The sequence below is a fragment of the Equus caballus genome, chromosome 7 (assembly GCF_041296265.1).
Source record: "Equus caballus isolate H_3958 breed thoroughbred chromosome 7, TB-T2T, whole genome shotgun sequence".
NCBI classification, from domain to species: domain Eukaryota; kingdom Metazoa; phylum Chordata; class Mammalia; order Perissodactyla; family Equidae; genus Equus; species Equus caballus.
This window is the reverse complement of record NC_091690.1, coordinates 16,693,755-16,708,436: the sequence shown is the minus strand read 5'-3', so window position 1 is coordinate 16,708,436 and position 14,682 is coordinate 16,693,755. Positions and strand designations below refer to the sequence as shown.

The following is a 14,682-nucleotide window of genomic DNA, read 5'->3' as shown; positions in this document are numbered from 1 at the left end:
CTACCTAATGAATAATTCTGTAACTTTACATAGAATTTCACATGGATTGTACAATGTCAGGGTGCATGGGTTTTTTATACGAAGAACAGCAGTTACTTTTAGTATAAATAAACAGCAGTGAGCTTTAGGTTTTTATTTTCTTCTTTACAATTCCATCTAGATCACTATTTCTCTTTATAGTGTGATCTGCACATAAGCAGATTCAGCAAGAGCCTGTCTGCTTCATAGTGTAGTTTGATGTTATGATCCAGAGAGTAAGTTTTCATTAAGGTGTATCTCCTTTAGAGAAAGATGTTTGCTAGTTCCATTATGTGTAATATTCAGCCAATGTTAAATATTTTAGTAAGTCCTTTCTGAGTGCTAAACATTCAGTCTGAAGTAGGTATGAGGGTTTTGCTTTGTTATACAAAATAAGAGTCCTTGTAAATTATATTTATCTTCCTTATAACTTACTGTTATATAATTTATGGTAGAGAGAGCCAAATGTCTGATCCTAAACCAAAGAGAGAGTACGATGAGTCTGTCACTGTTATACCCAGTGATTTTCAGAAGAAAGAGCAGATGGGCCTGAATTTGCCAGCACTTTCCTTCCTCCAGACTTTGACACTATTGCCCTAGTCTCTGCAAGCACCAATCTCCTCCTTCTAAACCACTGATTTGCTGTGTTAGCTTCCTCTAGCTAAAGCAGTCATATGTTATTTTTGGCCCTCAATTCATGCAACTAAATGAGAATGATAAATAGATAAACAGGTTCTCCTTTGCTAAAACATGGAAATTCCTGATTTAAATATAAGTGTCAGCTAGGTTTTAAGAAGAGAAGAAATGAGCTATCTTCTGAGGCTATGAAAACTATTTCAAGGTTTAAAAATATAGTTACATTTCACGGACTTCAATCAAGTCTCCCTTCTCTTGAGATAAGCTAAGACACCTCACAGAAAAAGAAAATCTGTGGGAATATCCTCTATGACCCTCAAATTGTCCTAAATGTTATTAAACTGGATAGTTTCATGTAGTCATAAATAATTATCAACAAGTTTTAAGTTACAAAATGGATCTCCTCTTTCTCCGATACTCACAGCCATGCTTTCCATCTTTCATATATATATTGAAAAATAAAACAATTCTCGTTCACAAATTCTCTTAAACTGAACTTGAAATTTTAGCAATAAATTACAAAGTAATATGATTCCAGAGCCAGGTGTTTTTAACATATCTTCAATGCCAGTATGTGTATGCATCTGGAATAGGTCTATCGGGCAACTTTGATGTTTACTCAGAGTTATAGGGGTTGAGTTTGGAGGATCCAGACTAGGAATTGCAATATGTCCTGAAACCAGAGCGATGATGGTATGGCCAGAGAGAGGGAGAGACAAATAAAGGGACAATATTACTCTTGTGTAATCTTGTGTATCTTGTGTAGGATAAAATGAAGTATATTATGAGAAATATATCAGGAGGGATACAAATTAGAAATCTTCTGTCTGACCTGCCTAATTTAAGATTTCTAATCGCTGTCATCATTCCACCTTATTTTCTAGAAAATTTACACAGTGCTATTTTATACCATGAAATATTTGCTAAATTTGTAATTGCTATTGAGAAAGAAATCTCAAAAGTGATAGAATTTTTTTAAGGACCATAACTCTGCTGATTTTCTAAAATGAAAAAGAGTTTTGCTGGATTTAAAGTATGTATAGAATTTTCTGTGGAATAATCATACCACAGAGAAAAATAAGATATAGTCCACTTTTGTTTTATATTAGAAATGTGAAAAGAAACCAGGTAAAGCTGAATGCCAAGGAAGAAAACAACTAGGGAACTAGAAGGAGTGCCCCATAGGGGACATTCAAAGGCTGCTACTCCACAGTAAGGCTCCAATCTCTAAGTTTATAGTTGTCCCTCTTTTGGTCTTCTTATTATTCCATGTTTTCCTGTCATTAAGGAGATGGATGCAGTGACAAAATATACTTCCAGTGGTAGAATTCAGCTAAATTTGATCATAATAAGAAAGTTCTGCTAAAATAATCAAACCTTCTATAATGTAGTAGGTTTAGGAAGAAGCTATAGATTTTACTGTGCATATTTCAAGCATTGAGAGAATTAAAGCCTTTATATTGCTTGACTGCCAGGATGTTACATGTGTATGAATACTAAGTAAGAGCTAGGTAAGTCGAAGGAAGCATTGATTATAATTTTGATCCTCTTATACTTAGAAAAGCAAATATTCAGTAAAAAATCAACGTAAATAGTGCACTACATACTATTTTGCTCCTTAGGTTTTATAGGGTATAGAGAACGAACAAAATAAAGAACCGGTAACTCTAACTTTTTAAATCAATGACATACGATAATAATAAATAATAATTAATAATAATAACAGCATTGACTGTTGAAGCAACCTAATGTAGGTTTTGCCTCATTTATATTTTTGTCTTTGCCAGGCCTTTAGCTTGAAATAAGGGAGAAGCAAGGAGAATGATGAGTCTTTCTCCACGCTTTTCTCATTGCATTAAGCCAAGGCTACAGTACCCCAGTGCTAACTTAAATACACTCCATAGAGCTCTCATCTTTTCACCTTTAATTGCTTTCTTAACTTCACTTTCTTCCAGTTCTATGACCTATAAAGCTAAGATACTAGATGTATCTACCTCATGGTTATATCGTGAGCATTTCAATGAGCTGATATATACAACGTGCTTAGAACAGCACCTGATGTATAGTAGTAAATGTACATGTTAGTTGTCATTATTGTTTCTCAGACAAGTGTATCTGGACATATGGGGTTATGTATCATGTGATTATTTTTTATGTTTTGTATGTACATAACTATAGTGCACCCGGTGCTTTTTAGAAAAGAATAAAATATGATCTCATTTAATCTCCCATGATTAACATGTGGAATTGCTATATTATCTCCATTTTCTGATAAACTTCTTTCAGAAAGGTTAAATAATCCAGATAATATAGCTAATAAGTCAAAATTCGAACAGAGACTCATCTGATTCTAAAGCCTACAATTTTTCAACAAGTCTAGGCTTGGACTAGACAAAGATTAAGTAATAAAAACAAGAAGTGGAAACTTTATCAAAACTATGTTACATGATCAATAACTATAGTTATACTATCAAATTATGAAAAAACCTCTATGAACACCTTATCCAAATATACCCCCGTCCCTTCCAGTTGCAAACAGTTCAGAGTTCTGAGAAGCTGAATCATCAAAAGTTGGGGACTCTCCATCTGCCACCCTCCCTTTTTGTCAGAAACTAGCTAGCATCTTCTCCCTTATCCCTCTTATGGAGAAGTAGCACACTAAGAAGGGGACATTGGGTCAATGATCCCAAGTGCAGGCAATAAGGGGTATAATTTAAAAATAATTAAACTGAGTAAGAGTTGATGTTTTTTAAATCACCTTGCCCAGGCAACTCAAAAAAATATTAGTAATAAAATACTTTTCTCTGTCAGGTGGGGGGTAGTGGAATATTCCCATCACAAACCCTAAACTTGGTTTGCAACTGTTGGTTGAGTTAAACACTGAGTATCGGTGTCAGGCTTGGGTTGGGAGAAGGGATAGAAAGACAAGATAGGGCAGTCAAGAAACACCAGGACCAGAATTCTGTTAAATCAGGGAATCTGATGTTGAGAATCTGAAAAACAACAACATAAGGTTCATGTTAGCAAGGGAATTCAGGAATTCTAAGTCCAGGTGGAAAAGCTGAGTCCAGCAGAGTAGTAAGGGAGAGAAATCCAGGTTCACTCTTAGGGGACACAAGACCTTGGGACTGGGCACAAGGGGACTGGTTTACAGGAACTGGAAACCAGGCAGGAAGTATAAAGACTGTCATCAGAACAAACTGTGATACAGAACCAGAGCCATTTCCCTGGCTGGGACCAGACTTAGAGCCAGAGTAAGCCTAGGTCCCCCTCTATAGAGTCAAAAGGGAACCAAATATGGCCACTGCATCAAAGGATACATAGATGTCCGCTGAGCTTTTAAATGCTAAAACAGGAGTTAGATCCACAGAGATGCTGGAGTTAGCAGGTTCGTTCTATCCATTCTTGAAAGTGAATAGAATACATTTGCGGACACTCTGGGCATTAATACAATTTCAAAATTGCGACAGCTCGAGTTCTTCTGAAAATCCCCAAAGACCAATGGAAACACTGTGTTGGCTTTATAAGCTCCAAACCTGCATAAATATGATACCAATATAAAGGGCTAGAAAAGCCATTAAGATCATGTACATTTTACTTAATTTATATGAGTAGATTATTATGCTTTAGTCTCCTATTAACTATAGACTCCTATTAAATATAACTTCTTAACTACTTTGTGGAAAAAAGTCTATACATTCTAAAAATAAATACAGAATGCAGAAGTAAACGTTGATAAATATCCATGATGGGAAGGTTTATATATAAGGTGATCAGAGTTCAGTTTTGAGTGGGCATGTTAACATCCCAGGGAAACAGAGTCAGACAAGCTCTTCGAGTTCAGAGGTCTTAGTGGAAACCACCTACACTTTGCACTGATGGGCTAGCAGTTTGTAAATTGGCTAAGGAGCTACATCAGACTTGAATCTCCTTCTTTAACCTCCTTGGTGAGAGCTGAAAGCAGACATTTTTCATAAAGTTACAAGGCTACAGAACTCTATGCCTCAAGAATTTTGATTTGTCTTGACATTTGACAATATGGAGCTACTAAAGCCAGCTGTTCACTGGACCTTCAGCCAGGCTTCAGAAAATGAAACAGAATCTCAACGATGCCTCTTCAGTGTGAATGGGATTTTGCAGAAAAAAAATAAAATGCTTGTCTTCCTTCTTGTTTTGTTTTATGATAAAATACCCTTTCAGAGTACTTAGGTACTTAGGTTATTCTTGGAATTTTATAAATATGTATATTATTTTACTCTATTTCTTGGCACTAAGTGCCAGTCCCATTTAGTAAAGAGGGACTGGTTCATTTTTTTCCCCAAGATTTACATATTTTCTGCATTAATGATCAGTGCACACACTTTTGAAATTGAAAGCTGCTAAAGGTTTATACTGGCTGTTTTTACTGGCTTGCATCAACATCAATGCTGTTTACTTTTGCTGTAATTTCATTGGAAATGAAGTAACTGTCTTCTAGGAGGTCTAGAAAAGGGGAATTTCTGAAGTAAAAAAATTATTCAATTCATTTTTTCACTCATTCAATAAACATTTTTGACTCACTCACTTGATAACAGGGCATGACTTGCATAGAAGTCTACAAAATGTTATGGAAATTAACATATATTTTTAGCACAATTTTAATGAGTAGAAAAGAACTAATTTATGTGCTTTAGAAGGTAAAGTGAAAAGTCACAGATAAGCATTCTGTTCTGATATCTTTTCTACTGGGGGGATTATATTGTCAGTTTCAAAATACCGTAATGCCTAAAAATTACCTGACAAGAGTTTTGCCTCATTTACACTTTTGCCTTTGGCAAGCATTTGGGCTGGAGTCAAGGGAAAAACAAGGAGAAGGATGGATCCTTTTCCACGTTCCTTTCATTCCATTCAGCTAAAGCTGCTGAATCCCAGCGCTGTCTTAAGAACACTACTTGGAGTTCTCATCTTTCCACTTTTAACCACTTGTTTAACCTCTCTGCTTCAGTTTCACCATCTGTAAATAAAGAGACTAATTTTGTCTACTTCATAGTTATATTTTATGAGATTTTAAATGAAACACATGTAAAATGCTTGTTACAGTGTCTGGTCCATGGTAGTGAGTATAAATGTTAACTGTCATTTCTCAAACAGATGTTTCTGGGCATATATGGTGAATGGTTGTGTGTTTTGTGTGCATATGCTTGTGTGTGCATGTGTTTGTATGCACATAAATATTGTGTATCCAGAGCTTATTAGAAATAGATAAAATGCATGTTTGCTTGGGTTCATTCTTTCAGATTATTAGAATCACATTGCATTCCTGCTACGGAAGGGGAAGGAGAGAGAGGGAAAAAACCAAGGGGCAAGAAAGACAACTGCCTGAAATGCATTATTTGTATCATCTTCCCTGGGTCCTCATGGATTCTTATTCTGGAAGATGAGTCCATAGTTTGTCTTCATAGATCTTCTTTATCTGAATAGGTTGAGTTACAATATGGAATTGATGAAGATGACTGTTTCTCCAAGTAATATTGACTTGTGCAATGTCAATGACCAACATTATGAAACTGAACCTAAAACATTTATTTTTTTACATTTTAATATGACAATTGAATTATTTTCCTTTAGTGTTGTGGCAAATTCTGAAACAGTTAGAAGGCTAAGATAATTTGTATTGCCAAGCAGAAACCAAAATTGATGAAGTGCCTCACTGAATTTATCAAACGAAGTGTTCTGGGGTTGTTGTTTTTATCCCTATTGATTTTCAGTTTTCTAAAGAGTGGTGGCAACTGCTAAAAGATTGATTTGTTTTTTGTAATACCAAGTGTTGTGGACTAAATGTTTGTGTCCTCTGAAAATTCATTTTTTGAAGCCCTAGCGCCCGGGGTGATGGCATTTGTAGGTGAGGCCTTGGGAAGGGTAATTAGGTTTAGATGAGATTTTGAGGAAGGGGCTTCATCATGGGGTCAGCATCCTTATAAGCAGAGGAAGAGACCAGAGTTCTGTCTTTCTGCCATGTGAGGACTCAGGGAGAAGGTGGTCATTTGCAAACCCGGAAGGGAGTCTTCACTGGTGATCTGAATCGCTCGGAACCTTGATCTTGGATTTCCCAGCCTCCAAAACTGTGAGAAAGAAATTCCTATTTTTTAAGCCACCTGGTCTATGGCATTTTGTTATAGCAGCTTGAGTGGAATAAGACACCAAGGAAATGTATTTCAATTCTAAAAACAGTCTGGAAACTCTAGCAAGTTTTCTTCTTCTATGAGGCCCATGCTGTTAGAATTTCCTTTATCTATGGGGATAAATGTTACCTCATGATGCAAGTGAAAGATTTTTTACTAGCCTTTATGGAGTTTATGTCATTGCACAATGTCTCTCTTTTGTGTATCCATAAACTGTAAAGAAGTTAAGTTCTAAGCTCAAACTGCATGTTTGCCCTTGTTACTAGCACCTTTATCAGAATAATGTGAGAAACTAGCTTTTTTAGTTTGTGTACATTTTGCACTTTTAAGTTTTACTACCTAGCTAGTTACTTGCTCCAATATATTTGTTAAAAAATTCCCTTAAAAATTTCAAATTTTCTTCATAAGGAATTATTGTCATTAAATAATCATTTCTGTTGCCCCGAGGTCATTTAGCTGAGGATTTCTGGCAAACTTTAAAATGTGAATATGTCAGTTATGCTCCCATCAAGGTTCATTGTGCCTGGGGATTGGATAAATTTACTAAAATGGAAATTGATCTTCCAGACAGGACAGCTACCTTTCACCTGACTGACAGGATAGCCTCAATGCAATCTGCAAATCTTATTGAATTGGGTTATTTCTGTTACCTTTTTCACCAAACCTTTAATTAATGCTGTTGTGTAGCAGAAATGCTGTACATAATTCTCTCACTATTTGCCACTTAGAGTGCAAATTCTTTAAAGCAAAATGGAACTAAAAGGATGAAATACACATTTGCTAAATTCAAACTGTGTGCCAGACACAGTGCTCGATGCCTTAACTGTGATATTTTACTTTCTAGAAGAACCCTGTGGGATAGGTCACTTTTGAAGATGAGTTTAGTATGTGACACAGACGCCATTTGAATTTAGTTCTAATTCAGCTAAAAGCTCATATTTTAAAAACAATGGTTGAAATCATTCATCTATCAGATAGATAGTGTTCCTAATTAGTTAAATGCAGAACTAGGACCAAAGATTGTTCTAGCATTTATATATATATATATTTCATAAATTGGTATCCTCTATCCAGTAACTTTGACAATCGCCAGGCAAATTTCATGTCTTTAAAATGAGAACAATGGTATGTCACAGGACTGTTCAGATGGTGAAAAGAGCTAAAAGCCAAAGACTTTTGTTATGAACGTGAGGCCCTTGACATAATAGTTGGAGAATGAGTTTGATTTTTAAATTGCAATTTGAATTTTAGCCTAGAGTGAAAAATATAACTAGGTCTTCTTTTTTAAGGAATTCAACAAGTCTGCACTGTTTTTTAATATATGTTGGAGTTCATAAAGTCTTGTTCTCTTTGGCTCCAGGAAGCTAGAGAGGATCTTTATGCAGAAGTTAAAAGAATAATTTCAGCCCAGTAGAAGATCCTTGTGAAAGTCAGTGTTCCCAACAAAGAGATAGATTGGCTAAAGTCGTATACTCTGCTCACTGGAGTGATTCAAACACTAGCTACAATCTTTTGATGGGACAGGTAAAAGGCATTCTCAAAAGGTCCCTTGATTCTATGAGATCCTGATTCTCCATGCTCAATGTTGAAACTGTATGTGGTTGGCTAGGAAAATATTCCTAAAGTGCACATCAACCCTGCTGACTCCCTATAAATAGGTTATTCACATATGGGAAGTTTAGAATGATTTTTTTTTTATTTTTGTAAACATCTTTTAAAGTGGAACAATGAGAATTTAACTTTGTTATCTTAAATTCAAATTAAAATGATTGTAAATCTTTTTACATTTTGATGCATTTTTATACCTTTGAAATGGTCAACATGGCTTTGAATAAGCTGGAAAACTGTAAGAAATCAGCTGAAGCAAAATTCTTGATAGACTACTGATCCAGTTCTGTGTGTGTGTGTGTGTGTGTGCCCATTTGTTGGAATTTTTGAAAGCTGCATATTAAGATAATGCTGTTCTTAAGATAGTCCAAAGCAATATTTTTAATTTCATATTTTCCTTTGATAGTCAAAGTTTGATATTGTATAGATTTTCTCTACTGTCATAAAAAGAAAACTTTGCATATCCCTTTCTACTTACTAAATTCCATTACTAATTATCATTGCCTCATAAACGATAGGGCATATTTCAGCCCTTGGATAAAGGAAGGTCCTTTGACTGTCAGGGAAAGGTCAGATGAGGACTGTTGAAGTTGCTTATGATGGTGCAATGAGAGTTAAGTGTAGGGGAAAGGATATTGGATATCAAGCCTGAAACCTGAATTTAGTTGTCTTTGTCACTTAATTGAGTAAGTCACATAACCAATTTGTGCTTCTGCTTGTATAAAATGGGAATGATAGTATTGGTCTCACATTTTTTGTTGCAGTTTACGTATGAAACATGCTCAGCAAATTATTGTTGGGAATTTTTGCTATTCACAATTCTAAATAATAACAATATTTGTGGAAAATAGATTGTGAATTAATGAACAGTACAAGCAGTTGACTCCATCTGGAGTCACTCATATGAAAGAAGACCAAGGCCAGAGAGAGTATCTTGGGGAATGTGCAATGAAGGGAGGGAAGGAGATTGTCTTGGTCCATCCAGTATGCTATAACAAAAATACCATAGATTGGGAGGCTTACAAACAACAAAAATTCATTTCTCACAGTTCTAGAAGCTGGGAAATCCAAGATCAAGGTATTGGCAGATTTAGTGTCTAGTGAAGGCCCACTTCCTGTTTCTTAGATAGCTGTCTTCTTGCCATGTCCTCACATGGTAGAAGGGACAAGGGAGCTCTCTGGGTTCTCTTTTATAAGGACATTAATCTCATTCATCAGGCCTCTGCCCTTGTGTCTTAATCACCTCCCAAGTTTCCGCATCCATATGCCATCACATTGGGAATTAAGTTTCTACATGTGAATTCAATCTATAGCAGAGACTGATATTTGTTGAATGCCTAATATGTGCTGGGTACCATGCTAAATTCTTTACATATGTTTATTGGTTTATTTTGTCTTCAACAAATAATTATTGATCACCTACTGTGTTCTAAGTACTAAGTTAGGCTTTGGGGCATAATGGTAAATAAGACAGGCATGGTTCATATTCTTAGGTGCTTATAATTGAGCATTGAGAATAGACATTAAACAAATAATTACACAGCTAATTAATAGTTAATTAAAATTGTGATTATAGCTAACAAGGTATAAAGTTATCTCATTTAATCTTTTCAGCAACCTTGTAAAATAGATATTATTTCCCTTTCACAGAAGAAGAAAATGAAACTTAAAAAGGTTAAACAACCTCTTTGAGGTCACAAAGTTAAAAGGTGGTGGGTTTTGCATTGCTCAGACTTTTTCCATCCCAGAAGGCTGCTCTGGGAGGTCTCAAGACTGTGATTTTAAGTAGGTCCACAACTTCGCTGACCACTTTCTTCCATTTATACCTTGAAGAAATGTTTCTTGAGCACTTACCATGTGTCAGGCACCACACCACATAGTGAGCAAAGTAGACAAGACGTCTGCCTTCATGGAGTTTACAGTCTAATGAGGAAGATGGCAATTAATCAACACTCACAAAAATCTGTAATTATAAACTGCAATAAGAATGACTAAGAAAAGTTATGTGATGTTATGAGATCATATAATAGAGACATTTGGTTTAGTCTAGGAGTCCATGAGGACACCCCTAAGGAGGTGACTTCTGAATTGAGATCTAAAGGATGAGTAGGAGTTAACCAGGTAGAGGAGATATTAAGAGGAGAGGATTCCAAGCAGCGGGATCAGGATATATAAGGCTCTGAGTCAGAAAGGAACATGTTGAAATTGTAACAACTAAATGAACATCAGTGTGGTGAAACTTGGAGAATGGGAAAAGGTAAGATAAGATAAAGATACGGAGAGAGGTAGGAGCTAGAAACTATAGATATTTTAGCCATTTCACGGATTTTGGTCTTAATCATAAAAGGAAAGTGAAGTCATTAAATAATTTTGAATAGAGGAGTGACACAAGTAGATTTGCTTTATAAAAATCACTTTAACAATAGTGTGGGGTATAGATTTGAGGGGGGTGGTTAGTGGACAAAAGTAGAACATAAGGCTATTATTGCCAGAAGTCAGATGAGAGATGGTGGTAGAACTACCTGGGCTCGCAAGATAGGGAAAAGAGGCTTGTTTAAATTTTGGTACCCTGAGGGAAGTGATCAATTTTGTCTACTTAATGGAAATACTTCCATTCCATCATTCGTGCATATCGCCTGACCACCTGAATATATTCTTATTTTGGCATTATGTAGGTTCAACCTGAGTTGATTGAATAGACATTTTAGAGTCACATAGCGATGATTTTGGTTTTGAAAGGTAATTTACACATTATCTAATTGACCTAGCTCTTGATAGAGATGTTTATAATACAATTCGACTTAGTCATAATTCTCTAAGTGTATACTGTGCTAGCCCCTGCAGGACTTAAAAAGATAAGTAAGACGTTGTCCTTGCCTTCAAGTTAAATGACAGCAGTCTAGACAGGATGATAGTAGAGAAAGTATAAATACAAATGACTGCAGTATAAGAGATGTAGAAGCCAAATTTTATTGGTGGTTCTAAAAGAAGCAAAGATGACATCCTACTGAAGGATTGGGGATACTTTCAGAAAAGAGATAGCATGAAAAATGGACCTGGAAACATGTGACAAATTTGACTCATGAAAGAGGGGTTGGGGAAGGTGTATTTTCTAAAACTACGCTTAATCTGGGAGGATAAAAGATAGTAATTCCATAGATATCTGAGTCTAGTAAACCTTATGGAAGTTAGATTATCTTCCTTTAAAAAACCAATTATTTTTTGTATATTTCTTTTAAAAAATTATTTTGTTGAGGTCATATTGGCTTCTAACATTGTGTAAATTTCACCTGTACATTATTATAATCAATTTCTCTATAGACTGCATCATGTTCACCACCAACAGTCTGGTTTTTATCTGTCACTATACAAAGGTGCCCCTCTACCCCTAAAAACAAATTCTTAATGAAATATATCCACTTGGTTTGCTAATTCACTTGCACTTTCCTCTTTTTTAAAAAAAAGCCTATTTTTTTAGAGTAGTTTTAGGTTTAAAATAAAATTGAGAGGAAGGTACAGAGATTTCCCATATACCCCCTGTCCCCATAGCCTTCCCCATTATCAACATCACTCATCAGAATGGTTCATTTTTACCAAGGATGAGCCTACATCACACATCATAATCACCAAAAGTCCATAGTTTACCTTAAGCTTCACTGTTGTATTGTGCAAATGTTTGGGCAAATGTATAATGACATCTATCATCGCTATAATAGCATACAGAGTATTTTCACTGACCTAAAAATCTACTGTGCTCCACCTATTCACCCCCCTCCTTCACTAATCACTGGCAACCACTGGTCTTTTTGTTGTCTCTATGGTGCTGTCTTTTAGCTCTATATGTCATATAGTTGGAATCATACAGTATGTAGCCTTTTCACACTGATTTCTTTCACTTGGTAATAAGCATTTAAGTTTCCATGTTTTGTTGTGGCTTGTTAGCTCCTTTGTTTTTAGGGCTGAATTGTATTCCTTTGTCTGGATGCACTACAATTTATTTGTCCATTCATTTACTGAAGGACATCTTGGTTGCTTCCAAGTTTTGACAATTATGAATAAAGCTGCTATAAACATCTGTGTGCAGGTTTTATGTGGACATAAGTTTTCAACTCCAAGCAGCACAGTTGCTGGATTGATCATGTGACAAGAGTATGTTTAGCTGTGAAAGAAACAACTTAAATGTCTTTCAAAGAATCTGTGCTATTTTGCATTCCTACCAGCAATAAAGAGAGTTCCTGCTTTGCACATCATTCTCACCAGCATTTGGTGTTGTTGGTGTTCTGGATTTTGGTCATTTTAGTAGATGTGTAGTGGTATCTCATTGTTATTTTAATTTGCATTCCCCTGATGACATATGATGTGTAGCATTTTTTCATTTGCTTGTTTGCGATCTGTATGTCTTCTTTAGTGAAGTGTCTAGTAACGTCTTTGGCCCATTTTTTAATTGGATTGTTTGTTTTCTTATTGTTGAGTTTTAAAAGTTCTTTAAACATTTTGAATAACAGTCCTTTAACAGATATGTCTTTTTAAAATATTTACTCCCAGTCTGTGGCTTGTCTTCTAATTCTCTTAATATTGCCTTTCACAGAGCAGAAGTTTTTAATTTTAATGAAGTCCAGTTTATCAATTCTTTCTTTCATAGATTCTGTCTTTGGTGTTGTATCTAAAAAGGCCTTGCTGTAGCCAAGGTCATGTAGGTTTTCTCCTATGTTATCTTTTAGCCATTTTATAGTTTTCTATTTTCTATTTAGATGTGTGATCCATTTTGAGTTAATTTTTGTGAAGGCTGTAAGGTCTATGTCTCGATCCATTTTTTTCTTTGCATGTGGATGTCCAGTCGCTCCAGCACCATTTGTTGGAAAGACTATTCTTGTTCTATTGTATTGCCTTTACTCCTTTGTCAAAGATCAGTTGACTATATATATGTGGGGGTCTATTTCTGGGATCTCTATTCTGTTCTCTGATCTATTTGTCCATTCTTTTGCCATTACCACACTGTCTTGATTCTGTAGCTTTATAGTAAGTCTTGAAACAATTCACTTTTGTGATGTCAATTAACGTTATTTGGCACTTATTATATGTTTACAAAAAATATATCAGACACTCACCATTCTCTGGGGACATGTTTAAAGCCCTGGTAAGTCAGGAATCTCTGGAAAACTTTTCTTGAAAATAATAAACAATAATTATTTTGTCAAGAATGAATGGATGGATTCTAGGTAGAGCAATAACTGAGTATAAACATCATGGTGGGAGGTGCAGAAAGTTTTCAAAGAACATTGACTTATTCGTTTTGATTGGAATGTGGATTAAATGAGAGTGATAATGGTAAATGAAAGTGGGAAACAGGAGCTCTATTATTGAAGATCTGACAGGACTGACTACCATACAGCAGAAAGAAATTGTCAGTTGCCCACATCTAACTTGAGGATCTAGAAAGAAATTTTGACTATTTCAATATATTTTTCTTTGCTAACATGCCTCAGTATTCAATAATCTTTATGATAGACAACCTGGGGCCCAGCAACAGTATTCTCCACATGATTGAAATTCCTGGGCAGGAACTGGAATTTACATTGATAGATCTATTGAGAGTTTTATCAGAAGAGTTTCTTTGATAGGAAGTCATTTGGAATCCATTCTCCCTCATTTGGGAGTCCCAGGCCAAATCACTGTTCTATTTATATCCATGACCTCCTTTCCAATGCTGTATCAGCTAAGCACTATAGAGACGTCCTTAAAAGAAGTAGTATTTGGGTCAGAAACATCAACCAAAATGATTGTAATTAGGTTTTTTTAAAAATGAAAGGATTTTTTAAAATAGCTTTATCAGTAAATCCTTAGTTAAACTTGTTTCCATTTCAGTTGCTAAACCAGTATGCACAATGCACGTGGATGTATTTAACTGAACTCAATAAGCTTTCTTTGGATCACTGAATACCTACTGTGCCAGATGATCTCAGCATTTGGGGTGCGTCAGTGTGTGTGTATGTGTGTTTGCGTGCGTGTGTCTGGCCTAGGAGTTGTAGTCTAAAGTTCTGACAAATGAAGAAATGTCTGGAGAAGTTTATTGCCCTTATGGTTAGGGTGGAAGAGAGAGAAGGAATATATGGGAATGGCTGGGGTTCAGGGTAGGAGTGCTTTTCTCCTTTCTGCAAGTTCTTTGGCTCTTGAAAAGAAGGTGAGTATCTGGGTGGATATTGTAGTATTTTTAACTCACATCACATACCAGGAGTCTTCAAACTTTGAGAGTCATAAA

At 35.6% G+C, this 14,682-nt stretch overlaps 1 protein-coding gene across 1 annotated transcript in view; it reads left to right on the top strand.

The window, feature by feature from the left end:
- Positions 1 to 14,682, top strand: part of GUCY1A2 (guanylate cyclase 1 soluble subunit alpha 2) — a 275,698-nt gene that overhangs the window by 174,799 nt on the left and 86,217 nt on the right. The window lies entirely within an intron of this gene.